At 47.2% G+C, this 12,126-nt stretch overlaps 1 protein-coding gene and 1 non-coding gene across 3 annotated transcripts in view; both read left to right on the forward strand.

Moving 5' to 3' along the window:
- HNRNPU (heterogeneous nuclear ribonucleoprotein U) overlaps positions 1-12,126 on the forward strand; it is an 86,486-nt gene that overhangs the window by 15,632 nt on the left and 58,728 nt on the right. The gene's annotated exons all lie outside the window — the stretch shown is intronic.
- On the forward strand, positions 3,330-3,442 carry LOC134913499 (U5 spliceosomal RNA). The gene has a single exon (XR_010177252.1). It is a non-coding gene; the product is annotated as a U5 spliceosomal RNA (small nuclear RNA).

Consider the following 12,126-nt stretch of genomic DNA (forward strand, 5'->3'; position numbering starts at 1 on the left):
TGTTGTCAGGGCCCTGTAAATATAGGTTCCAGGACGGCTGGAGTCAGGAAAACTGACTTGCTGTTATCCTGTATGCACCCAACAAACTGGGTGCTCTTGCTTCTAAGCAGACTATTGCTAGTTGGATGTGTAATACAATTCAGCTTGCACATTCTGTGGCAGGCCTGCCACAGCCAAAATATGTAAATGCCCATTCCACAAGGAAGGTGGGCTTATCTTGGGCGGCTGCCCGAGGGGTCTCGGCTTTACAACTTTGCCGAGCGGCTATTTAGTCAGGGGCAAACACGTTGGTAAAATCCTACAAATTTGATACCCTGGCTAAGGAGGACCTGGAGTTCTCTCATTCGGTGCTGCAGAGTCATCCGCACTCTCCCGCCCGTTTGGGAGCTTTGGTATTATCCCCATGGTCCTTTCAGGAACCCCAGCATCCACTAGGACGATAGAGAAAATAAGAATTTACTTACCGATAATTCTATTTCTCGGAGTCCGTAGTGGATGCTGGGCGCCCATCCCAAGTGCGGATTATCTGCAATACTTGTACATAGTTACAAAAATCGGGTTATTATTGTCGTGAGCCATCTTTTCAGAGGCTCCGCTGTTATCATACTGTTAACTGGGTTCAGATCACAGGTTGTACAGTGTGGCTGGTATGAGTCTTACCCGGGATTCAAAATCCTTCCTTATTGTGTACGCTCGTCCGGGCACAGTATCCTAACTGAGGCTTGGAGGAGGGTCATAGGGGGAGGAGCCAGTGCACACCACCTGATCCTAAAGCTTTACTTTTTGTGCCCTGTCTCCTGCGGAGCCGCTATTCCCCATGGTCCTTTCAGGAACCCCAGCATCCACTACGGACTCCGAGAAATAGAATTATCGGTAAGTAAATTCTTATTTTCTAATTGTTTCTTGTTTGGTGTTTAGTCCCTAATGTTGGCGACAAACACATCCAGAGTGAGAATAGTTAGGTTAGAGAGCTTCTGTGAGCTCTATTTCTCACTCTGCACTGCCTCTGGGGAGTCACTACACCGCTGAGGTCCCTGGGTCTCTCCCTTCCGGCTCACAGAATTCGAGGAGGCACTGGGTCAGGTAGGAACAGCCTCAGCCTACTTAGGTAGTGCTGGGCTGTGACCCTTCTCATACTAGCATATGACAGTCCCTCAGAGTGAGTCCCCCATGCTGTGTCTGCTGGTTGTATGTCTCCTGTGCCCTGGCTGGGACACTGTAAGGGCTGTATGAAGGACTGTATGTGGCTGATGGGCGGCTGCACTGACTCCTGGGACTAGTGGTGGCCAGGGGACACTGAGGGCAGTATTATAAAGTGCCTCAGGTCCTGGGCAGGAGCCATTTTGTGCAGCTTCTTTGCTGCATACTAAGTCCCTCTCTCTGTATTTCTTCAGCCATGAGGCAGTGACGCAGCACACTAGTGCAAGAGTCCAATATATATAGAGAACTAAGTTCTAGCCCAACTCTGGACTGAAACATTGTTATTATCTTTATTGTAGGGAGTTGCTGGGTGTTTTGGTGCCCTCAAACCAAAACTGCCTCACCCGATTAGGCCCTGCCCCCAGCAGCACTGCAGGAAGCTACTGGTCACATGGCAGCAGCTCAGCATGAGGGGGAGGGGGAGCACTGTCTTTCTTTGCACTGAGATAGTGGGACTTTCTTTTTCATCCACTAGGGGTCACTGGAGTACTCTTGGGATATGGACGGCGTAGCAGAACAAAGGCACTGAATATTTAAATTTAGAACTCTCCACCCCTCCATATCCCAGAGTACCTCAGTGTACGAACCCAGTGTTTTTTCTGTGCTCAAAGCACTAACATCGGCTTGTGGGATTCCCACACTTGTTGGAAGATTTTATTAATTTTTCATTTTTATTTTTAATTTTTTTTTTAATAGCACATCCCTTCCCAGTTTCAAGAAAGACATGGGTCCGGGATAGTGCCGCTGCACGGGCAGCGCATGGCGTGTCGGTCCTCACAAAGAGCACCCTCACAGCCACAGACAGCCCACTGCTCCTGCAAAGAGCAGCCAGGACTAGAGAGCTGGACGGAGCTTACACAGAAGAAGCCCCGTCGCAGCCATAGATCACTGGAAAGCTGACTGAAAGCTGGACGGAGCTTACACATAGAAGCCCCGTCGCAGCCAGGACTACAGAGCTGGACGGAGCTTACACATAGAAGCCCCGTCGCAGCCAGGACTACAGAGCTGGACGGAGCTTACACAGAAGCCCCGTCACAGCCATGAGTTACATCACTGAAGCTGGACGGAGCTTACACATAAGAAGCCCCGTCGCAGCCATGATCAGGAGCAAGCAAGGTAGGCTGGGGAACGGGGCGGTCAGCGCAGGCTGCCGCCCCGCTATGTTGGGGTTAATATGCTGCTTCGCCGCTCATACGCCCGCCAAGCCCCAGCCGCTACGTCTGCAAGCCGCCCGTCCCAGCGCTCCGTTCGGCCGCCCAGCAGGGGGGAAGCCATACTCAGTCTCAGTATGACCGCCGCTCCGTCCGGCCGCCCAGCACCATCCACCCACAAGTGCCAGTGCAGGCTTCCCGCAGAGAGTTCGGCCGCCCAGCTCCGTCCGGCCGCCCAGCGCCATACGGCCGCAGACGCTCCCTCAGTCTCAGTACAGAGACGGTGACATGCCAGTGCAGGCTTCCCGCAGACACACAGCGTTACAGGGGGGAAGAGGCACGGTGGAAGCTGGCGGATCAAATATATGAACAGCAGTGTGTGTATATATATATATATATATATATATATATATATATATATATATATATATATATATATATATATATATATATATATATGTCACAGGTATTTATAATGTATTGTTACCTGTCCTGGCAGTAATAGGCTATTGAATCTATATTACTGTCTGTGATTTTCACGGTATAATAGGCTATTGAGCCTATATTAATGGCTGTTATTAACACTGTAAATAGGCTATGGAGCCTATATTAAGGTCTGTGGTTATCACTGTATAATAGGCTATTGAGCCTATATTAAGGCTGTATAAATATATTAATGTCTGTAATTATCATAGGCTATGAGCTTATATATATTTATTCATAGAGCATGTGTTGTACCCGGCCTGTGATTATACTGTATAATAGGCTATATTAACACGGAAACATTTGTAATTTGTTCTGTGATTATCAGGGTCAGCATGGCAAAGGGGCCATTTTAACCATGCTTCCTGTTGTTTTCCAGTTTGTAATTCTGGAACATTCCTGCCCTACATCTCTAAGCCACCAGAGGCGCAGGGGTGTTAGTGGGAATTTGGTTCGGGTTTCACATGCCCATGTGAACTGCTTTTCACATAAAGAATACTCTGGTTTCTCTTCAGATCGAATAAATCTTTCGCCTTTTACTAAAGATTTCCGTAGAGAGGAACAACCATGAGTTTCATATACAATAAAATATATATATGACACATAATAACTTCAATAAGTCGTGCAAGTGTCTGTCCGTTGCCTATTGTGGTGTCTGTCTGCATAGCGAGTAAGGCTCTAGCGCAGACTAAAAATAATTTTAAAAATCCTATAAGCATGGGCAATTCAAATTAAAAGAGCGGTAACATCGGAGTCTCGGAAGTACTCCGCCAGCTCTAACAAAAGACAGTCTTTCCAAAGGGCCAATTTCCCTTTGGGTACCAGGGTGTTTATTTAACTGGTCTTATAATTTAATGCACGATTCTATGTCAAATCTCACACCGATAACTACGAGTGCGAAGGGTACATTAGACCAGCACTCAGATAGTGCGGGGTTTTTGACAACATACATTGCTAAATCCCAGTGAGTCAATGTCTCCATTTTTACAGAGACTGAGTAGACTTTGACCACTATTTAATCGTTTCCAAAATGACGCGATCCGCCATTGGTAAATGCGTCTGTGTCAAACATTATAAAGACCCAAGATACATTTGGGTCACTAGACTCTATGTATGGAAACAATGAGATCACTGTTAAAAGAAGCTGCAGAGTATATCTGTAAAGCTTCTGCTAACGCCGGTTACTTCGATTCTCACTTTTCATCGTCGCTAGTTTCAGCACGACAAGGCCAGAGCTTGTTTGGTCCTAAATTTGATATTCAGCCATTACCGCATCCAGTATCAAAACGGAAATACTTGTGCCGGCGTTTAATCCCTTTAGACTTCAGTTTTTTCAAGGCGGTGGTACAAAACAGTCACGCCTTGTAACGACAGGACGCTACAGTCAGCAAGCCAGTGGCTTGATGACCTCTTTTCCAATTGTGGAGCGCGTCTTTACATGTTACATTTGCGGGGTTTCCAGACTTCAACTCATGGATGTCTCAGCTATTTACAGATTAAAGGACAAGACTGCCTCTGTCGAACGGTTTGGCAGGTTGCCATTTAGTCTCTGCTGGTTTTCAGCTGTCTTTATAACCAGGCAGTAGTACACCAACAGAGTCAGGGTTACTTATTCCCCTCTGTTTGAGGTAACAAAACCAGACAGCTCCGTCGCAATCTCAATCAGCAAGTCACTTACTACAGTTTGAAAATGGATTTTCTGCGGTTAGTATTTGCTTATTGGAGCCACAAAATTGCATAATTGCACTTGATCTTCACAATGCGTATTTACCCATTCCGGTTTGGTCATCACAGGTTTTAGCGTTTGCAAAACGCCACAACCATTAACCATTTCAGGTCTACCGTTTCTTGTCAACGCCTCGGGTATTTACCAAAGTGATGTTGGTGATGATAGCTCATCTCAGAGTCCTGACAGTGACAATCGTTCCATACTTAGACGATCTGCTCATAAGAACTCTGTCTCAACAAAGTTCCTCTAACTTGCGCTACTAATGTATACTGCGGTGGCAGATAAAGTTAAAAAACAATCGCATCTAATTCCGTCTGAACGACGTCAATTCCTAGGTAAGATTATAAATACGGTAAATCAAAGACATTTACCTACTACACCAGCAAGAACAAATGTACATCTAGTAATTAGTGCAAAACACGCACACTAGCGGTACATTGGTGTATTCGCCTGTTAAGAATAATGATGTGTTTCAAAGCGATTTAGTTCGCCGGCCTTCACTCGCGTTTCCCACAGAGGGGCGAGGGTGTATATACTCTGGACGAGAGTCTCAGAGGTTCAGGAGTTGTAGTTAAAAAAGATCAGCGACAGGTTCTAAAACGGATCACGACAGATTGCTGTCGATAAATGTCCTGGAACTCCGTGCAATTTACAATGCACTACATGCTTCGCTTTCAGTCTGACCAAGGGCAGTCAGACAACGCAACGGGAGTTGCATACACAACAACCAGGGAGAACCAAGAAGCCGCATGGCAATGCGGCAGGTAACTCGAATCCTCAATTGCCCAGAACACCATTATGTGATAATGTCAACGGGGTTCATTCCGTGAGTGGACATCTGTTAGACAGATGATCTCACCCGTCAGGATTTATATCCTGAAAACTGGACATTAAATCCAGAGGTGTTTCATATGTGAGTCCACAGAAGGGGGTTACCCTCAGGTATACATGATGGCATCTCGCCACAATTACAAAAGCTCAGTATGTGTACAAAACAACAGATCACAAGGGCAGTGGCGGTGGAGTCTCTCACATTCGTGTGGTCATTCAGCATCGTGTATCTGGCTCCACCATTTTCCGCTGCTCTCTCCGTTGCCAAAACGGATCATAAGACCGTTCGTCACAGTCATACTAGTGATATCTCATGGGTTTCGGAGAGCTTGCTTCTCGAATCTCCAAGGAATACTTGCACACGATCTTGGCCCGCTCATAATACGTCCAACCTGTTACAACAGGGAACGTTCTTTTACCCATAGTTACCTATGTACCTATGTACCGCAGCTGCGGTTGACGGGGTGAGGGTTCAGACCGGCCTCTTAAGAAAAGAAATAGGGCATTACAGTATCGGTTATACCAACCATGTTACGAGCTAGTAAGCCGCTTAAGGCAGCTCATTATTACAAAATTTGGTGTGCTTACATAGGTGGTAAAGCTCGGAAGTTTCCGACATTATCCTTCAAGTTACCCGTATTCTGTTAAACGGGGTGGGATGGAAAACTGCGTTTATCTGCACTGAGGGTGCAGGTATCTGTGTGGTCAACTTATTTTCAAAGACGTTTGACTCTATTGCGTCTGTACACACCTTTCTACAAGGTGTCATCAAAGTGCAGCCTCCATTTATCCCACCTACAGCGCCAGGTGACTTGAGGTTGGGTTCAGATTTCTTACAGTTTTCATATTTTGAACCCTTGGCTTCGGCAAGGGTTTTGTTTTCATATTTGGGTGCCTTGTATTCCAAGCCACCGTATTTGAGTTTTCTCATGACAAAGCAGATCTTCGGACGAATTCCGCTTTCTTATTCTTCACATCAATATACCAATAGTGGTTCCTGTGTTGACAGCACATTCTAGAATTCTGAATGTGGTACACGCATTACGCGTTTATATATGTCCCGAACGTCTACAGTACGTGATACGGATACGTTGTTTGTTCTCTAGGATGCTGCCAACTGGGGTTAGCCAGTTTCTCAGCAGACATTATCCAGTTGGATAATGATGACTACAAGTCAGGCTTACTTTAAGGCTAAGTTACAATCGCCTACGTCAGTAATAGCTCATCCCACAGGTTCTGTGGGAATGTCAGACCCAGCGGGTCGTGGAGCGTCTACGACGCGGCTACATAGCCTTCAGTGCACCACGTTTGTGCACGTTTACACGTTATGGTTGCGGCATCAGCATCTAGCTTTGGCTGCCTACTGTTACAAGTGTCAAACAGCTCTCCCGCCCACGAGGGAAGCTTTGGTACGTCCCAAGAGTACTCCAGTGACCCCTAGTGGATGAAAAAGAAAATAGGATTTTGGTACTTACCAGGTAAATCCTTTTCTTTGAATCCATAGGGGGCACTGGACGCCCACCCAGAGCAGTTTTACCTGGGTTGTTTTAAGCTCAGAGGAGCTTAGGGTAACACGTTTTACCTGGTTTGTATTAAGCTCAAAGGAGCTTATGGTAACACATTTTCACCGATTGGTTCAAACTATAAAGGTCTATCGGTTATGCTGTCAACTGTTTAGTTGACATTAACGTTATGGGTCAACTTTGTTGTTGTCCGTTATGTTATAGGAATTCTCCATTGTCAACCTCTCTATAGTAGTTCGCTCAGTAAAAACACTGGGTTCGTACACTGAGGTACTCTGGGATATGGAGGGGTGGAGAGTTCTAAATTTAAATATTCAGTGCCTTTGTTCTGCTACGCCGTCCATATCCCAAGAGTACTCCAGTGCCCCCTATGGATTCAAAGAAAAGGATTTACCTGGTAAGTACCAAAATCCTATTATTGCTGTGATCAGTAACAAGCCCACAGGGTGGTAACTTTACAAGTGATCTGCCTATAGTATAATATACACAATAGCAAGTATTCTGGGACTATTGCAGGTTTCTGTACTTAGCCCAGCAACTATGCCAAATATACACATGATATTTGCTTGTTAGAATATCCTACCTGTGTTGTCATGCTCAAACAATGCCCTCTCCTCACAAATTATGGGCACTACAGTAAATATAGTGGCTATTACTGTGTTCAGCATTTAGTCCACCAAATTGGTGGTATAGCTTTATTCAATAGCTGGTATAGTGGGACCTTTACTGCCTCTATTACGTAGCCCACCAACTGCAACCAATGTGCAAGTGATAATAGGATTTTGGTACTTACCAGGTAAATCCTTTTCTTTGAATCCATAGGGGGCACTGGAGTACTCTTGGGATATGGACGGCTTCCGCAGGAAACGGCACTGAACATTTAAATTGAGAACTCTCCACCCCTCCATAACCCAGAGTACCTCAGTGTTTCTTACTGAGCCGAACAGGAGCTATAGAGAGGTTGACAGTGGAGAATTACATATAACATAACAGACAACAATAAAGTTGACACATAACGTTACTGACAACTAAACAGTTGACACCATGACCGATAGAACTTTATAATTTGAACCAGTCGGTGAGAGTGTTACCATAAGATCCCCTGAGCTTACCACAAACCAGGTAAAACTGCTCTGGGTGGGCGTCCAGTGCCCCCTATGGATTCAAAGAAAAGGATTTACCTGGTAAGTACCAAAATCCTATTTCTCTGACGTCCTAGTGGATGCTGGGTACTCCGTAAGGACCATGGGGTATAGACTGGCTCCGCAGGAGACTGGGCACTCTTAAAAGAAAGATTAGGTACTATATCTGGTGTGCACTGGCTCCTCCCTCTATGCCCCTCCTCCAGACCTCAGTATCTGTGCCCGGCCAGAGCTGGATGCACCCTAGGGGCTCTCCTGAGCTTCCTAGAAAAGAAAGTATTTGTTAGGTTTTTTATTTTCAGTGAGATCTGCTGGCAACAGACTCACTGCTACGTGGGACTGAGGGGAGAGAAGCGAACCTACCTGCTTGCAGCTAGCTTGGGCTTCTAAGGCTACTGGACACCATTAGCTCCAGAGGGATCGAACACAGGCCCAGTCCTCGGTCGTCCGGTCCCGGAGCCGCGCTGCCGTCCCCCTTGCAGAGCCAGAAGAACGAAGAGAAGTTGAAAATCTGCGGCTGAAGACTCCGGTCTTCATTAAGGTAGCGCACAGCACTGCAGCTGTGCGCCATTGCTCCCTTAGCACACCACACACTCCGGTCACTGATGGGTGGGGGGCGCCCTGGGCAGCAATTAGATTACCTTACTTGGCGAAAAGCACATAATACAGTCTGATAAACTGTATATGTGCATTAACCCCCGCCATTAAAGTACATAAAAGGACAGAAGCCCGCCGCTGAGGGGGCTGGGCCTTCTTCCTCAGCACACTGGCGCCATTTTCTCTTCACAGCTCAGCTGGAAGGAAGCTCCCCAGGCTCTCCCCTGCAGTATCCTGGTACACAAAGGGTAAAAAAAGAGAGGGGGGGCACATAAATTTAGGCGCAAAACTGTGTATATAAGCTGCTATAGGGGAAAAATCACTCAGTATCGTGTACATCCCTGTATTATATAGCGCTGTGGTGTGTGCTGGCATACTCTCTCTCTGTCTCTCCAAAGGGCCTGGTGGGGGAACTGTCTTCAAATAGAGCATCCCCTGTGTGTGTGGTGTGTCGGTACGCGTGTGTCGACATGTCTGAGGTAAAAGGCTCCTCTAAGGAGGTGATAGAGCGGATATGTGTGTGGGAGGGTGTCTCCGTCAACAACGCCGACACCTGTTTGGATATGTGTAAGTGCTGAGGTAAAATTATTGCACAAAAGGTTAGGGAACAGAAAGGAAATCTACCCTGGTCTGTCCCTATGTCACAGAGTCTCTCTATGTTCACTATCCAAAATAACAAAGTATCGACACGGAGTTTAACTCCACTGTCGACTACGATAATGCAAAGTTACAGCCATGCGGGCTAAAAGATATTCAATATGATTTATTGGAATAAAAGATGATTTGCATATCACTGATGACTCATCTGTCCCTGACACGAGAGTACACATGTTAAGGGGAAGAATGCTGAGGTAAATTTCCCTCCTCTCATGAGGAAAAAGAGCGGGAATCTCCAGACAAGAGACGGCAGCTTCCCACAAGAGAATTCTCAGGCTGTATCCTTTCCCCACTAGGGCCAGGATGCGTTTAGAATCTTCCCCTTGGGTGTCCTGTTTGCACTAGCTATTCTCAGGGATCCTGCAGATAGTGTGCACATTCTAGTATACTACCCAGACCGGCGATTGTGTCGGCATGGGTTTATAGCGCTGTGGCAGCGTGGACAGGTACCTTATCAGCAGAGATTGAGACCCTAGTATGCATATAAATATTTTAAGATGCTGTCTTATGTGATAGATATATAATTATAAAGCATGCCCAAAGGGACATGAGTATACTGGGTCCTAGAGACAAAAGCTATGTCGATTTCTGCTTGACGTGTACTGTAGAATATACATTGGACAGATGATGCCGACTTAAGAGGCTGAGGTGCGTCCTTTCTTGTCAGAGCCGGGGGGCAGAGGAAAGAAGCTGTACAACACAGCTAGTCCCCAGGAACAGAAGTCCTCCCCGGCCTCTACAAAAATCCACCGCATGTCGCTGGGGCTCCACAGGCGGAGCTAGGCCCGGTGGGGACACGCCTTCGTAAGTTCAGCCACAAGTGGGTTCACTCCCTGTTAGATCCCTGGGCAATAGAAATTGTATCGCAGGGATACAGGCTGGACTGTGAGAAGATGCCCCCTCACGAGGACCCGGCGGGCTTCCCCCCAAGAAAGGGAGCCAGTGTTAACTGCAATTCGTAAATTGTATCTTCAACAGGTGGTGGTCAACGGTCCCCTCCTTCAACAAGAGGGTGTTATTATTCGACCATGTTATAATCCCGAAACCAGACGGTTCGGTTAGACCCATATTGAATTAAAATCCCTGAACATATACCTGAAAAGGTTCAGGTTCAAGATGGAATCGCTAAGAGCGGTCATTGCATGCCTGAAATTAATCGGGACATAAGGGATGCATACCTTCGTGTCCCCATTTATCCACCTCATCAGGCGTACCTCATAATTGCGGTACGGGATTGTCATTACCAATTTCACCAAGGTAATGGCGGATATGATGGTGCTCCTGCGGAAGCAAGGTGTCACTATTATCACATACTTGGATGATCTCATAAAAGCGAGATCAAGAGAGCAGTTGCTGGACAGCGTATCACCTTCTCTGGAAGTGAAACGGCAACACGACTGGATTCTATATATTCCAAAGTCGCAGTTGGTTCCTACAGCTCATCTGCCTCACCTAGGCATGATCCTAGACACAGACCAGAAGAGGGTTGATCTCCCGATAGAGAGAGCTCAGGAGCTCATGACACTGGTCAGGAATCCATTGAAAACCAAAACAGGTGTCAGTGCATCACTGCACTCGAGTCCTGGGAAGAATGATGGCATCATACGAGGCCATCCCCTTCGGCTGGTTCCATGCAAGGACAATGGAACTTACTGGACAAGTGGTCCGGATCACATCTTCAGATGCATCGGTTAATCACCCTATCCCCCAGGGCCAGGGGGTGTCTCCTGTGGTGGCTGCGGAGTGCTCACCTTCTCGAGGGCTGCAGATTCGGCATTCAGGACTGGGTCCTGGTGACCACGGATGCAAGCCTCCGGCGGTGGGGGGCAGTTACACAGGGAAGAAAATTCCAAGGTTTGTGGTCAAGCCAACAGACTTGCCTTCACATCAATATCCTGGAACTAAGGGCCATATACAACGCCCTAAGTCAAGCGGAGTTCCTGCTTCGCGACCAACCGGTTCTGATCCAGTCAGACCGCAGGGGCTCATGTAAACCGCCAGGGCGGCACAAGGAGCAGGGTGGCGAGGGTAGAAGCCACCAGAATTCTTCGCTGGGCGGAGAATCAAGTAAGCGCACTGTCAGCAGTGTTCATTCCGGGAGTGGACACGACCTCCACCTGGGAAAGTGGTGACTTCATCAGGAAGTCTTTACGCAGTTTTGCAAATTGATGGAAACTGCCTCAGGTGGACTACATGGCGTCCCACCTCAATAAAAAGATAAAAAAGGTTTTACGCTGGGTCAAGGGACTCTCAGGCGATAGCTGTGGTCGCACTAGTAACACCGTGGGTGTTCCAGTCGGTCTATATATTCCCTCCTCTTCCTCTCAGACCCAAGGGCTGAGAATTGTAATAAACGGAGGAGTGTGAACAATATTCTTTGCTCCGGATTGGCCAAGAAGGACTCTGTACCCGGAACTGCAAGAAATGCTCTCAGAGGACCCATGGCCTCTGCCTCTCAGTCAAGACATGTTTCAACAGGGACCCTGTCTGATCCAAGACTTACCGCGGCTGCGTTGGACGGCATGGCGGTTGAACGCCGGATCCTAGCGGAAAAGGGCATTCCGGATGCAGTTATTCCTACGCTGATAAAGGCTAGGAAAGACGTGACAGCAAGACTCTTTCACTGTAAATGGCGAAAATAGGTTGCTTGGTGTGTGGCCGGGAAGGCCCTACAGAGGAATTCCAGGGGGGTCGATTCCTGCACTTCCTACAGTCAGGAGTGACTATGGGCCTAAAATTAGGATCCATAAAGGCCACGATTTCGGCCCTATCCCTTTTTCTCTCAAAAAGAACTGGCTTCACTGCCTGAAGTT

Source organism: Pseudophryne corroboree, chromosome 4, assembly GCF_028390025.1.
Source record: "Pseudophryne corroboree isolate aPseCor3 chromosome 4, aPseCor3.hap2, whole genome shotgun sequence".
Classification (NCBI taxonomy): domain Eukaryota; kingdom Metazoa; phylum Chordata; class Amphibia; order Anura; family Myobatrachidae; genus Pseudophryne; species Pseudophryne corroboree.